Genomic DNA, 16,287 nt, shown 5'->3' on the forward strand with positions numbered 1-16,287 from the left:
AAAGAGAGTGGGTTTCTACTTGAATATATAAGGCAGAAATGAAAGAAATATGTGGCTAAAGTCAAAGATCCAGTTATAAAGAGGGAAAGAGATGGGAACAAAAGAGAAAAAAAGGGTCTTGAGAATAGACACAGAAAGTAATGTGAAAAGAGAAGCATCGCAAAGCTATTAAAGAGAGGAAAAAGAAACAAATTTAGTCTGCAGTGGTCAATAAGGTCAAAACAAATGGTGAAATATCAGAGTATGTTAAGAATGTAACAAAAAGTAGCAATAATTCACCTTGGATTACGGCTTCTCAAGCAGCGGGTACTTTCCCATCTCACAGGAGGCCAGCGGGCTTAGCTCATTATGGCATTGAAAATGCACTACTTAATCTGAAGGTTAGAGCGGGGTTGGTACAGTTTTGAAAGGTCTGAACACATTCAAACTTTGTGAAAAAGACTGGCCAAATTTTCTGCCCAAGGCCTCTCTCTGTGCTCAGGATTAAAACTCCAATGTTCAGGGCATAGCGAAAGGGGGCCCTAATTAGGCAAGAGAAACTCTTCTGACACACATAGCTTTTGCTTCTTTGCTGCTTTCTTTTTTTTTTTTTTCCCTACCAACAAAGGAACAAAGAATAGGGTAAAACTTTATTACGGTAAGTGCACTGTTAGTTCTCTCCATTTGTTTCTCTTCCAGCCCTCTCCAGAGCAGCACCTTTCTTTGCTCTGGTGGCTGGGACATCACAAAATGGACTCGTTCCTCACTCACTGCCCACTCATGGTGCAGCCTGGAACAGGTCACTTAGCCCCTGGCTTCAGATTACTCCAACCAACTCTAAAACCAGCTGGTGGTTTCCTGTCTCAGGGGCAGCTGAGAAGATGGCATCAGCATAGCTTGTGAAATACTTACAAAATTAGTGCAATTGGCAAAGTTGCCTCTGGATTTCACACAGTTCAGTGTGAAGAATTCTTGCATCTTCAAATATTGTAGCATTTCTCTCTCCTGTCCTCCTTCACCTGTGAAATATCTCTGGTAATGCTCATTATTGAGTGTGAGTGTAATGCAGGTTTCATGCTTGGAAGATATTAGTGTCTTCCTTTTAGAACTTGATAAAATCCTCTGGCCAAGGTAAAAGTCTGGTTAGTTTTTATTAAGAAAGAATTTTTTTTTTTTCTGAAGGACATTGGTTTGCTTGTGAAAATACATGACAGGTCCTAACTAATCTGCCAGACAGAGTAAGAGAAATGATAATCTCAAAGTTGCCATTGTAGGCCAAGCACTGAAATGGGGCAGTCTGGATCATTCAGACTCGCTTTTAGGGCAATAACATGCTTTTAAGATTTTTTTTTAAATTATTTTTTTTTAATCTCTTCAAACTGGTTTTGTGTGGCTGACTTGTTTCTGATGTGAACAAAGTGCACGGAGGGAAACGCCATGACACTCACTGCCATGACACTCACTGCTCACAAGAAACACATATCTGCATATTCTTGTTGATGGATGAATTACTGAGTGTTGTACTCCAAATTCTTTTTTTAAAAGGCTATCCTGATGCATTTGTGCAAGCAAAGAAAAAAATATTCAAAAGAACAAAAAAAAAAAAACCCCAAAAACTGTTAGAAACATGAAAGTCCTTTCTAAAGCCATTTCTCCCTGTCACTGGTATGAGAAGAATTTTCATTCTCTTTAAGGCTATTTAAAATATACTTTGGGGCTGAAATAACAGAGAAGACAATCCAATGCATTCTCAGCCCTGAAACCACAATCGGTTACAGATCCTCGTTGCCACATCGCGTCCAGTGAGATAGCTTACTGGAAAAACTGGTCAAAAAACCTCAATATCGATTGGGGAAGAAAAAAAAAAAAGAAAAAAAGAAGTAAAAGGTTCTCTTTCTCTTTCCTCTCATTCTTTTTTCAAAGGAGGAAAAAAAAAAGCAAAACACTGGTTTTACTGTTTAATTAAATTAAATCCCCATTTTTCAGTGATTTTGCTTTCTGCCTATTTTAATTCTTGTATTTTACATGAGATGAAATACCAGGAAACTGGGCATACAGTTAAAATTAACATTAATTTTTTGTTTGTTTGTTTTTAATTTGGTATGAAAGATTATTCTCTTGGTTTCTGCTGCCCTCCTGTCTCTCTTTTCCATATTCATGCACACTCCTGACTGACTGTGAATGGCACTTAATTGTTCACTCATTAGAGAGACCAAGTGGTGGTTCCAAAACTTCATTGATTTGAGATCATGGTAGGGACAACTCTGGATTCTGGAAATGATACAAATTCTTGAAGATACTCCTTGTAAAACAAGTAAGGAATACGATAGTATCTCTTCTAACCAGGATGAATATCACAGCAGTCAGCAGTAGGTGTCACAGGCTGTAGGGGTACATCAGGGATCTGACATGAGAACACTTGTGTTCATAATGTTTCTGTCACTTACCCAGTGCACAATTTCTGACTTACCAATTTTGGCTTGTTTTCCACATCAGGACAACTTGGCACAGGTGACAAAACTAAATTTCTTACATTTTTCTGGCAGACTACTTGAGGAGTTACCTATATGTATGGCAGCAGTATTTTAGGTTGTTCCTGTTGGAAGGCCAACACCACTGATTTGGTCAGTGCTAACATTTATCTCCATGTTGAAAGCAGGTTTTTTCCCAAAATATTGAATAATGCTGAAATTAGGATGCTTTGTAATGATGGAATTAAACTCCATAATTTTAGAATAAAGTTTGATATGGCATTGTTATCCACCTGTAGCATCTTTTCTATTAAGCCACGTGAAATGGCAGTAGTATTAAGGAGGAAAACTTAAGCTGGTGTAATTGACCAGATGGGTGCAGCTGTTCTGTTACATTCCCGCCATTTTGCATTTGTGCTGTTTATTTTCACTCTCTGGCTTTCAGTCATCACATGAATTACCACTGAAAGACTCCTTCTGTACTGCAGGATCTATAGTCATGGGTCCACCAGTCTGCAGGAGTGAGTGTGCTGTTTAGTTCTGTCCTCTCTGGTGTTTCACCTCTCCAGGTAGGGTTCTGCAGACTGGCATCACAGTTCACTCTACTTCCAAGAAGTGCCAGACAAAAGTGAGGCAGAAACTTGTCCCAGTAGGATTAGAGGAAGCCTTGAGTGATTTGACCCAGTCAACAACTGTCAGGAAGCATTGCCACTTGAGGAAAAGTAAATGCCTCATTATTGCTGCTAGACAGATGCACCTCCATAAAACACCTGGAAGTGGTCCACAGACCACAGACAGAACGTCACTGAGGTTGATTTTTTTTCTTCTTTTTTCAAATGGGGAGAGATAGCAGACCTTGTATTTTTAGACATAAATTGTTTATCAACTGTAGTGAGGAAGTAATCTATTGCAGTTGAGTCTCATGCAGAAACCAAGCATGTTATGAGGTGATGTCCCTTTCATCAGATGGTGACTGCGGTGGGGGGAAGGACATCAGACTGCCTGGGCCATCACTTTGAGCTTGCAGGGCATATGTTACTTGTGGTGAGGCTGAAAGTGAGTGAGGTAACCGCAGAGTAAGCTGCTAATGATGTGGATTGTGGGAAGCACTCCTGATAGGAAGCAGACAGTTGGATTGATTAGGGCAGCCCCAGGGACCAGTTGTTTTTCTTTCACCATCCTGGGGTGAAGTTAAACCTGCTACTGGTAGTAATGAAGAATAGCTAATACAGATCAGACTCTGCCAAAGTAACAGCAGTGCCATCAGGAGCAGAAAGTTTTGCAGATTTGTCTGTGTGTGCACTTGCTACTGGTGTTCCTGGTGGGTGGCTGAATCATCCTGATGGCATTCAACAGGAACCAGCTGCTGAGAATATTAAAATGCAAGCATTTATTCCTCTAGAGAGACAGTAGCATCTGCAAAGTTTTCCTGTCTTGATAGTACAGATAATCCCATGGAGTATTCTCTAGTAGTTTTTAACTCTCAATTCATTTATACATGTATTTTAAAGCTGTAAGTGCTTTGTGTGTGCACAGAAAGGAGAGCCTAGTCTTAGATCTGAGGCCGCAACTGTCCTCAGCAGGTAGTTTGCAGCCCTATGCTCAGGCTGAGATACCTTACATGGGCAAAAAGAAGCCAGGCTTTGCCTCCTTCTCCCCCTCCCACCTTTTTTCTTCACCCTCCTCTTGTCAGGAAGAACTACCTTGGAGGTTGGTATTTCATAGAAAAAAAAATCCTAGGCTATGACTCTGTAACTTCCATATCAGGGTAAGCTCTGTCTTGAAATTTATATTAGCAACAATTGTAAGAAATGATGAAAAATGTGAAAAAGCAATTAAATGGTCTGATAGAGTAGGATGTTCAACACACTCATTATTGTTTGTATTTATTTTTCCCAGAGAGAAATATGTCACTTCTCAAGCCTGTAAGCAACACTCCCCAGCCCTGAACTGCTTAGGGATAGCTGTGGAAAGGAAACTGGGCCCTAGCAGCTTTAAGGAACCCATCAAAACCAGGGAGCACTCAGCACCCATCAGAGGCTGCCCCTTAATCCGATGTGGTCCTAACAACAAAGGTCATAACCATAGCAAGTGAGGGAAGAGAAAAAGCAGATAATAGCAACAGTGGGGAAAAATATGGTAATTTCTTCTTTTAAGTCTTTGCTCATATCTGCATATCTCTTCTGCTTTCCTTAGAATATGTTCTCATGCAAATAGTGTGTGATTTCACATGCTAACAGTGTTTACAGGACAGGCAAGGCAGATATTCTGCCCATGGCATTTGAGTAAAGGTGCAGGATTGTTTTATGGAGAAAGAGAAACCAAGTCCTTTTGCAGTGTGGCTGCAATGTTGGCACAGAGAGAAATAACAAGCTGTGGGCAGCCAGAGCGGTGTAGCAAAAGAAAGGGTAAGGTTTATGATTTTATTTAAAAAGGAGCATAACTTGGTGCACTCATCACAGCAGCATTTTATTAAGGTATTTTATCCATATCTAAATAGCCTTGTATAAAATGCCTGCCTAATACTTCATGGCTGTGAACAGTTTGGCTGTTTTTCTAAGCTGGTATATAAGTACATGGTGTTAAAAGAACAAACTTGCCCAAGGCAGCAAACCTCCAATCCTGCTTCCACCTTTTGTCATTTCTAGTCATCCTCAGAGCCTGTCAGGGTGCGTCAGCAAGTCAGGGTTTTGACAGGAACTTACAGACACAAGAGGGACCACAAACACCACTCTACAAAGTTTATTGATAGCCTCTCTCATGATGTGACAGGCCAAGGAAAGCTGTTGCAGGAGAGGTGACAGCAACGGCAGCACTTTATAGCCCTTCCTGATTTCAGCTTCTCCTTGGAAAGAGCTGTTGAAACCTCTTAGCGGTGTTAGACATATAGTTTAATCTCAGTAAGACATCACAGTGATGATGCATACATCAAAGACTCTGTTGTGTTTTCCCCTTTTTATGTGAGTTATGTTTGCTCATTTGTTTAAAAAAAAAAAATAGCATAATGATTTCAATTTTAAGAGGCTTAAGCCCAAAGCTTTGGAAAGTCTTAACAAAGAATGATTTAATGAACTGGCTATTGTGTTTATTGTTGTGCTCAGCTACTTAAGTATGTCATAGGCTCTGCAATACAAACAATTAATGGTCAAGCTTCTGAGCTCAAGTGCTACGGTCTTCTGCCTTCAGAAAAGGAGTAGCAGCATTTGAGGTCTGTTCCCACTTAAGCAGTAGTGCAATAAAAATCCAGTGGATTTAGACTAAATGCCTTGGGGTTGGATTTGTTGCTTGTTTGTTGGTACAACACAATAAAGTAGAACTTAATCCTGAATAAGAGCAGCACTGGAAAATTTCAGGAACGTACTGAATAATACTTAAGCATTTTCATCCCAACATTTCCTCTAAGGACACATCTCTCTTTAAAAAGTCATAAGGAAGAAAAGACTCTTGAGCTTTTTCTTGGATAATGCTGTGGGTGTGAGTGAGCTTTGCTCTGAGAAGATTCATGCCCACCAAATTTAAGAATGGTTGATCTGCATTGCATACCCTGCTGTTAGACCACGGGGCATCATATGGCTCCTAATGCAGCTCAGCTAACAGTGTGATGTTGGTACTCATGCTGAAAGCCACACAGGATGTGTCCCAACAAATCCTAGGGACTCTGGTTCTCCAGTGAAATACAGGCTATGAATAATCTTTGAAAATTACCAAATGACTTTTTTTTCTGAAAATACTTTTGCTCTTCAGTTTTATGATTTCCATCATGTCAACTAACTATTGTTCTAAGTAAAGGCAGAGGAAGTGTCATTTTAATGCCACTGTATTTTGTCATGGGTATTTCACATCTTCTATTTTCACTGCTTATCTGAACTTTGTATTTATCACTGCAAAATGATAATGAGAAGGTAAGGGTTAAATAAAGTAATGAATTTTTAGAACTGTTTATTGTCCTCAAACAGCATGATCCTCTAGAGCAATACCCCCCCACCTAGTCTAAAGAGGCAGCAAAGAGAAATTTGGACGCAAATTCAGCCACTAAGAATGAAGTCAAAGCTCAGAGCTATCATCAAAAATTCCATCCTGAAAAGAAAGGAAAGGCTGAGGCTGCCAGTGGAGCAACTGAGTATCTACAGAGCTATGACTTGGTTTTTCCTTTGCCATGGCTGAAATCAAGCGGTGTTTCTGAGTTATTGACCTCTCTGGCCACAGGAAAATGGCAAACCTGAAAACCCCATCAGTGCTGTCCATGTAGCAAGGACTGCCCCTTTTTCACCTGTTAATACTGTCACATCTGAGTAGCAAACTGCACTAACTCTGTAATAAATATTATAACAATGGTTACTGCTGCATTATATTTTAGTCGGAATGCTTTTACTAGTAAATTTGGATCAGACCCTCTACCATTCTCCAACCCAGTCCCATCAATGAATGCTTCCCCTGACAGCTGCCTGTTCACTCAGCCCTGTACTCTGGTAAATAAATGTGCTATCAGCATAAGGTGTCCATACCAACTCCCCTCTTCATCTCTCATCTATTTACATTCAGTGTAATTCTTTGACTCAAACCATCTCACTCACAAAACTCTGTCCCTTAGCCTTTTATTCTTCAGCTCTCATTCTGTGGGTGAAAGAAATAAACAACAGCTGCTGGAACCCAGTGGCTGAAGCAGTGAGAGTTCATATTTCTTTAGAGACAGAATCTGTGAGGATTTTTGCTCCAATCTTTTTTTTTTTTTTCATCTTGAAGATTTGGAAAGAGTGCCATACATGTGCTCTGGCATGGTAACTATTCTTTGCCACCTGAAACAGTATTTGTTCACGCTGAGATTTCTAAGAGAAAACAACAATTCAGCAAATATACCAGGACCACCAAAGTAGGGCTGCTGTAGCCCACAGACTTTCTTGCAGCCTGTTGACATTACCGGGATTTTCTTAAACTTCCTGGATAGTTTAAGCCCTGAGACAACTACGCACAGAGCATGGGTTTTATAGCCTCTTTTCAAATAAAACTAATAAGGTATACTATGCTTCCATTGTATTTTGTGGGAGAAAAAGACAAAAATGTGGCTGGAAAAAGAGTACTGCTCTTTAGTTTATGGAGCTACATTGTCTTTATGCCTTAGAAAAATAAAACATTTTCTTGCATTTTAAGAGGGGTGAAAAATAAAGTGTGAAGGTAAACACTTTATACCCTTAAGCTTATATTTCAAAAGTGACTTCTAAAATTCTGGGTAGTATGTTTAGAAATGTGGAATTCTGGAGCAAGTGAAATTTTATTCTAGGCCCATGGGGAGTTCTATTTCAAATCCATCTCTTTATCCAAAACCTGGTTCTGAGCAAGTATCTGGAATTTTGCATATCAGATTGTGAAAGTCTGGCAAGACTCTACATAAGGCAAATGGGGGTGGATACATTATACACAGTAGAACAATACTGTGTTCTTTATTAGAGATTTTGGGGAAATATGAGTGACCCTTCCCCAAGGTTTAGCAGATAGCTAAAGAATCCAGGGGACACAGAATAGTGTTTGGCTTCTTGAGGTCTGTGATGTTGAAATACACAAAACACTGTGAAGGATGAAGAACAAGTCAAAAAGAACGTTTAAGCTCCCATAATTTCTCTGAAAAAGACACTTTTGTACAGTAATTTCTCCATTAGTTTTCAGTTCCAGTTACAAGCTACAGGGATAGACATTCATTCAAAGATGATGAAGCCTTCATTATTTTTAGAAAGTTCATCACAGCACATCTACTCATACACCACAAAGTCTTTTCACAATTTAAACCTAAGGAGTTGTCAAAATAAACGAACAAAGTATGCTCTGTAATGCTTTATCCTTTATTTATTTATATTTTGTATTGTCTGTTGAACTGTTTGTTAATTTGAAAAATTCAGTTATTTGTGAAAGGTCAGCATCCTCGCTGTTCCCCTTGGTTTAGCGAGATCTTGTTCTTTTCCTGACTATGCTCCCAACAGCAAACGCAGTAAGTAGCTGAGACAGTTATGTTTGGGCTGGAAGAACCGTGGCCGCCTCAGTTAATCCAAAGGATTATTCCATGACAGATTATCCTAAATGAAGGTTTTCCCAAACCACCTGCTTTCTGAAAGGTCACATCACTTGTGCGCAGCTCGGAGTCAAGCCACGTTTCAGCGCTTGCAGGAGGAGGAATTCCAAAGGGAAGGGACGGAGGTGGCAGAACTGGGTGCCATGTGGTAGGCATGTCAGCAGAGGGAACGGCATGCCACACACCTGCTTGGGGCTCTGCCGTGCCACAAGTTAACATTTTGATGAGCAATTTCCATTCTGTTGTTTTCTCTCAACACATGGGGTTCAAAAAACAGTTAAAAGAAAACTGTACCCATTTGCTCATCTCAGAAGCCTGTGATTTCAGAAGAGCCTGCCAGATTAATTTTCACATACAGAGTATTTCAGAGCTGCAACACACAGAGGAATGCAGTTTATCTTTTGAAATTGTAGTGTGATGGCCAAAGAAGAATAGGTATACGTTGCTCCAACTTCATGGAATAACACTGACTGATGGCTTAAAATTGTTTTTAAAAAAAAAAAAAAGAAAAACAACTATTATTGCAACCACAACCTTCATAGATTTCTCAAGTCTATGTAATAATCATGAATACCTGCCTCTCTACAAAGGTATTTTTCAGTGGCTATATAAAAAAAAATAAAGGCATGCAACAATCGTTTTGCTGGCTGCACATCTGTGAAGAACCTGCTCTCTGTAATAACTGTACTTGAACTAGTTTTCCTTTAAACCTGCACTTGGATGATAGAATAAAATCTATTGGTCTGCTATGTTAAAACATTTCATTTTTGTCCACACTATCTCTGTAAAATCCTGTTGGGTGGAGGCAGAGAGGAGGGAAAGGAGGGGGAACATCTGCAGAATTCCATTGACATTGTATTTACAGAAAGATGCAGGTCTCACAGAGCACTCTTACCCAGACCTTATAATTTAGTCAGAAATAGGCTAGTCCTTTGCTAATTTACCCTGAGCAGTAGCTGTCATGCAGTTGAGGAGAGAATTAGACATGTATTCCTGGTTAAACCTCTAATCTGGTATTCATATAGCCAATTTGGTTGTAAATTTTGGCTACTGAAAATTTTCTGGCTTGCAGTAGGCCTGTATCTGTGTAATTGGAAGACAGAAGAGATTCTCTCACTTTAATCTGATGCTTATCTCCATCCTCCTTAAGGCAGGAGGAAAGCCAAGGGATTTAGCATTTTCCTTGTTTTCTTGCAACCTACTGAGATTAACTATGGTTAGAAGCTCTTCTTGAAGCATTTTGTAGCAGGATGTCAATGCTGCTAGATACCTTTTGTTGCTGAAGTCTGAAGCATTAAATTATTCAATAACTCCTTGTTGTCCTCCAGGAGAGTATCAGCTTGTAAAAAGTGACATGATCAACCCAAAAGTCATCCTCTGACATGCCCTTGCACCCACAGATCATGTTCATGCACTCACTAGTAGAGCTGTTTCATAGGTTTCTCAGTAACCTTTTATAGAGTTAATTTCGCTGGTCCCTTTCAAGGGGTCCACTTGATTATAGACCAGTAAAAAGAGATGGTATTTGAGAACGGTTGATATGCTCACAATTTTTGTAAGCAGAGACCTTGACGAGTTCCTCCACAGTCAGTCTCCTTGGGCTAAAATTTCAACCTATTACATGGGGATTTAGCCACTCATTTCCCATAAACATCAATGGGAGGCATGTGGCTAAATCCCTGTGCAACACATTGAAAATGTATTCCCTTATGTTTAAACTCATTTTGATGCAGATGCTTTCTTCTGCAGGAAGCAAGCGAAACGTAGAAGCCATTTATTTCTTTCATTTGTCTGCCCCAGATCTTCAAACTCCCAAATTACCTTCACTTCTGCCTAGGTACCACAATATCTCACAGGATTTGCTGAATCTGTGTATGACACCAAGTTAGAGGCCAAGCTTCAAGACATTAGGACAATGGATGCTAATTGGTATTTATTACCTACTCATGTGCAGGGAAAATTGGACAGATGACAGGCTGTCCCTTCACCCATGAGAATGAGGTTTTTTCATTTTTTTCAGTCCTCCATCACCTGCTGTATCACATATTAAAGGAGGGCCCCCATGCTGTTTTTAACTAGTGGTCTTTGACGATGAGCTGCAGTGTAGGATCATTGCTTGGCTCTTGGTCGATATGTGCTTTGTGATGCTCTCCCACAAGGTTCAGGGATATGCCATGAACACTATATGGAGACTCTACTAACTTCCTTAGTCAGGAAGAGGGTCTCTGAGACTAATTATTGGAGGGAGGGGAAATGAAAGGCTATCAGGATGTAGGCACAAATGTGAATATAGTATTTCAAAATCACTGGGCATGATTTTCAATAATGGCATATGTGTGTTAAGATGCAATTTTGTGCCTGGAAAGAATTGTGTTCATTATAAATGGCAGGTGCTTTTAAAGCATTTAAATATTGCATTTTCTATTTCCACCTGCACACCAGGTAACTGGGTATTAATATGCTACTAGTTGAGCCCATGATTCATTGCAGGTGCAGTGCTTGGGAAATCAAGGATTGCATTGAGGTCCTGATGAAAATCATGCCCTCAGGCACATCTGAGCTCCATTTTGATCAACAAGCCAAAAATAAGACTTTTATTTCAATTACAGTTCGTCTGATTTTGAACTTAATGATGCAACTTGAAGTCTATTGGCTTAGCTCCTGAGACCCAGGAAGGAGGATGTCTGGGACCTTGCCTATTCAGTGGAATAGAGGTTCCCATTAAATTCACTCTGATCTCATTACATGTCTTTTATTTGGTCAGAAGCTCTATTTTTGCTCTTCCTGGCCTTATTGAATCTGTTGTTGATTCATTGTGCAGACTTGGTATTAATGAAAAAGACTGCCTCACTCAGGTCTCTCTGGAGGGTGAGATTTTCCATAGCCCTGTGTCTGTAGCACGCGTTGGAAGCACAGACTCTGATGGGTTGCCTTGTGAAACTAGATTCGAGCAGAGCTTTATTAATAGGCTGATGAGATGTATCAGCCTGGCGAGGCTGCCTGCCTCCATAATGAGCGAGGGCTGTATTTTACTTCACTTAACGAAGAGAAAAATCCTCAGCAATGCTTTTTCTGTACCCCTGCTATCCCGGCTCCACATTCCACTTTCAAAGACCTCTTTAAAGGTCTCTATTATTCCAGCTGCCTTTAGGTGTCACTCGAAGCTTTGGGTTCCTCCTGTTTATCTGTCCCTTTGTGTGCTGAGCCCTGCCCTGCCATTCAGCTGCCCCAGCAACTTGGGGGTCCCCTGGTCACCCCGCAGGGACTGCTTCCCTCGGTTTGTGGTTGCATTGCTTGTCCACACGAGTTGCACATTAGGTTGAATTAAAAGGAAAGTAATTAATTTTGGTAGCTTTTCTCATTTCCAGCAAAGGTGGATGTCATAGGCTGCACCTGCATTACTGAATTGGAAACTCTGCCACAGGAGAGGATGGTTGTTGTAGGCTGAAGAGCTGCATTTTTAGCTTGTGTAAGAGAGGAAGGGCTGACTTCTGTCCTGCTTTTGTCAGCCATTGTCAAGGTATCCTCGCTTCTTTTGCTACTAAATTTCAGACACCATTAATCTGGTCTTTTCTGTTTCAAGATGGATCTGAACATTTTTGAGTGGGCCAAATACTTCCTTGGCCTTCTGACGAAGCTTAGGTCGCTCATATGGTAAATCATTAATTTGGAGACTATATTCCGCCTTTGCTGGGAGTTAAGAGTGGTGTTCTAATAGCTTCCTTCCATCTGGAACAGTCATAAACCAGATGGATAAGGGATTGGCACCACTTATTTTGAGTCTTTACCCAATTCACCCTGTGTGAAGGGACCTTGCAATATTTCCCAGACAATTGTTGCATGTATCCAGAATCATGAGTGAAAAATATCAGGATCATATATGTGGGCTGCCTCTTGGGGAAAAGTTTGAAGGAGTGGGCAATAAAAATTATACCTTTCTTTAGCAGTGTTACACTGGAGTCCATGATTAGGAACTGTCTGTAAGATTTTTTTTGTATCTAAGTATTATTTGAAAAGGTAGTAATCTAGTTTGAATTCCAAAGCTTATAGCACCTCAGGTTAAGCCATTTCAATGCAGAATTTGTATCTGATATAGAATGAGAAGAGATTGGTTTTCAAGGATGTTGTGTATAAAGATGCTGGCATCTTCTGTTACCAGATTCATTGTTTTCATGAAAATGAATTCATCACACTCCATTTCAGTACATTCCTTTAATATGATTTAGTGAGAATGAAAATATTGCCAGAAACTAGAAGTTGCACCTATATTTATTTATTTATTTTGTTAAATTAGAAATATTATTGTTTTCATTAGTGAATGGCTGGAAGGAAGAAGTCAAGTGGTTGTGCAAATAGCATTTATTATGGAGAGTGTTTTCATTTATGATATGCCTTTAAAGAACTGTTCTTTGGCCCAGGCCACACTGCAGTGTTTAAGAATTGCTTCAAGAACACTTGTGATGTTGCTGAACACCAGAACAGATTCATAATGGTAGCCTGTTTTATTTTGGCTTTAAGAAAAGAAAGGAAGAAAAGAAAGATAATACAAGAAAGACCATGAAATTCAGATGACAAAATTGAAAGTTTCTCAAAGACTTCTTATGCATACCAGATACATGGTTTTGCAAAGTGCAAGAAGGAAAACACGAAGGTGAATGTGCCTAAATGGGGAAAGGTGGAAGAGGTTTTTCAAGTGAAAAAAGCACTTTTCACTAAGCACAAGTCCAGGACAAGGAGATCCATAAGAAAGGTTTATAAATCTCTGATAAAATTTACAGAGAAAAGGATGCAACAGTGGTTGGAAAAGCAAAGAGCAAACCCATAAAAAGAAAAGGTTCTGTACTTTAACTTGAGTTTGAGGGGGAATAGATGGGGACAATGTCAAAGAAAAGAAGGATATAAGGACAGGAATACTAAGGCATTGTAAAGAACTTCTTTTTGTTTGTCATCATTGTTTATATTGAAGACCTTTATGATTTCCAGCCAATTAAGAGCCTTTGTAGACACCTTCCACAGAGGGTGTAGTGGCATATCGTCTAGGATCATATTGTGTATGAATCCTAGAGCATGCAGGGAACTAGGATGAGTAGTGTTGGTGCTCCTAAAAAAATCCAAAAAATCCAAACAAACCAAATAACACAATCTGTTCTGAAAGTTAGCTGGAGAAACAAGGAGATTCAAAAATTGCTCAAGTACTTTGAAAGACCAAGCAGTTGTCTTACGAATTAAATTGGCAAAGCTTGTGTCGGTAGTTTACAAATTGTTTGCCATTACAGTTAAAACCATAAACAATTTTTTGTAGGCTAGTTAGTCTTTAATGACTCTTTCTACTTGGCTGGAAGAATCTGTCAATGCCTGAGTGCCTCAATGGCTAATGCCTCCTGCGCTGAACAGCCCATCCCTCTGGTCCCAGGTGCCATCTCTGGATGGGCACCTTTTGAAGCAATAAATGCCAGGAGGTTCTGTCACTTCCCGCTACCAGCTCGGTGCTGGTCTGTGAAGCAGTAATTGGCAGCCAATGTTGTGTATTGCATCCAGGATCCATTTCCCAGGACATCCATGGGGATAGAAGAGATGGGGCAAATGTTATCACTACAGAAGTTAAAAATTCATTCCAGTCTGTCTTTGTGGTTTCACGATAAGGAGTGTATTAAAAGAGCCAGTTCCTTTTAGCAGTTTCTCCCTGAAATGTGCTGGAATGAGAAGTGTTCAGATGAAATCCTTTGTGCTAGCACCTCTCTCTCTTCATCTTCTGCCATTCCTAAATTGCAAATTTGTCTCAAGAAAGATTCTAAATTGAGGTAGTGGGTCAAGAAATGTGTCTCTTAGAGCAACTCATTACAAAACAGTTAAAATACAGCTGTGCCTCTTGTTATAAAATCAAATTAAACTGAACTATAAAAAAAAATGTAAGAGAACAAAAGCACCAAAGTAATAAGCAAAAACATATTGGCATTCAACATTAGCTCACCTGACCCTCATAATATGGAAATATCCAAACTAATCAGTTATTTGAAAACTGAAGACAAGAGCACAACCTGTTAACAGCAGTAGTCCAGTTTCCCTATAGCCATGTTTGCAGCACCAGTACAAACCAGGGAGTAAAATTTAGACTTGCACCTAGGTTTTGCTGCTAACTCCTTAAATTTGTGCTGGATGAACGCCAAAAACTCTGCTCAAACCTGGGACCAACAGGAAATTAAAAGCTTTTCTCTCTTAAAATGCCAGGAATACAGAAGCTGCACATCCAGTGCTTTCGTTCGCAACTTCCTGAAGGCACATAGGCTGTTTTCATTATTTATTCCAATCAGTATCAAAGTTATAGTAGTCTGGTAACAGTCTTGTCTTTTGCTATTTTGTTTCAATTTTTCTCCAAGTCATCTCTTGCTAGAAACTAGAAAAAACTAACAAAAGGCCAGTTTCACCGATGTCAGTGAGAGTACCAAAATGAGAAAATCTTGTGAGGATTGGGCTCTCACTGTTCATACCAGCTGGAAATAGGTTGGAATCCCATTCAAATGTCAGATGGTGGTGGCAGCTAGTGCTGCTTGATTTTGAAACCTGACATCTTCTGCCCTGCCTGTGTTAGAGGCAATTCTGTGGCCCCACAGCACAGCTTTCAGGGCTAGTGTCTTGTTCCAGCACCAGTTCCAGATGATGATCCACAAAAAAAAGGCTTTTTTCTCTGTCTTCAAGGCAAAGGAACAGCACAGAAACACAGTCTTGCAGAATGACATCTTTAGTTAAGAGGAACAAAAGGCTGAGCTGAGAAGGTCATTGTTTTGTCTCTTCTTGCTTATGCTTGCCTGATTTCTAACTTTAGAATTAATATAAAACATATCTCCTTTGCTCAACTGTTTTCTGTGACTATTTGTATTATCTGTAAAGAATTGTTAACGCCTTACAAAATGTTTTGATAGATCACCAAGATGATCAGTATGTTGGAAATAGGGATCTTAAAATATGGATTACTGATGTGATCATTTGCCCCAGCTGCAACCTTTCTAGATAATCTCTAATACAACGGGTTTAAAAAATACAGCATGTGATAACAGGAGCTGCTTATTTGCTCCCTAGCAGAGCTATGAAGAACTCTGTATTTTCACTTTGCAAACCTTGGCAAAGATATAATACTGTATATGCCAATTTTTTTAAAATGATGGAATTTTGCTTTCATGCCCAGGATTAAAACTGCCTAAGGTACCACCAGTAGAAAACTTGACAGTGGGAGGAATACCCCAGAAGCCTTGTACGCTATTTTTTGTTTAGATAGATAGACTTTAGACATTAAAAGATATTACAGCAGGACAAAGAGTTCTCTGGACTTTTTGCTCTGAGAATTACAAAAATAAGCATTTGACATCAAATGGAACAGTAAAAATACCTTCCCAAACTGTATCTTGACTTGATAAATCTCAACTGAAAGTGAATGAGATAGCTCAAATACCAATGCCCTGGCAAAAATGGAGGAGAGATGTTAGAATAAAAAGATGTATAATCTAGGTTAGTAATTGCTCTTTCTGGTTTTAAAAGATTGGAAAGACAATTTGGTAAACCCTGGATCATTCACTGCTAGCTTACTTAATAGATCGACACAGAAGTTTTCCAAATTTCTCTCAATTTTACAAAACACCAGTTCATTGCTGCAACCTGGAATGAAACTGTTTACAGCTCTAACTAGAAAGTTCAAATCAATTCTTGTCCATTAGAGTTAGGCATAACTGATGAAATATCCCCAGAGGAGTATTGTAAATGTATCAAGATGTCCTCCCCCAT

The 16,287-nt window shown here is 39.6% G+C and overlaps 1 protein-coding gene across 16 annotated transcripts in view; it reads left to right on the forward strand.

The window, feature by feature from the left end:
• ZBTB20 (zinc finger and BTB domain containing 20) overlaps positions 1-16,287 on the forward strand; it is a 471,839-nt gene that overhangs the window by 392,010 nt on the left and 63,542 nt on the right. The window contains exon 1 of one of the 16 annotated variants that reach the window (XM_083884715.1): positions 3,005-3,019. The exons of the other annotated variants lie outside the window; for them this stretch is intronic. The gene's annotated coding sequence lies outside the window, so the exon portion shown is untranslated. Of the gene's footprint in view, positions 1-3,004; positions 3,020-16,287 lie in introns of those variants that run through there. 16 annotated transcript variants of the gene reach the window in all.

This window comes from Zosterops lateralis (assembly GCF_965231275.1).
Source record: "Zosterops lateralis genome assembly, chromosome: 2".
Classification (NCBI taxonomy): domain Eukaryota; kingdom Metazoa; phylum Chordata; class Aves; order Passeriformes; family Zosteropidae; genus Zosterops; species Zosterops lateralis.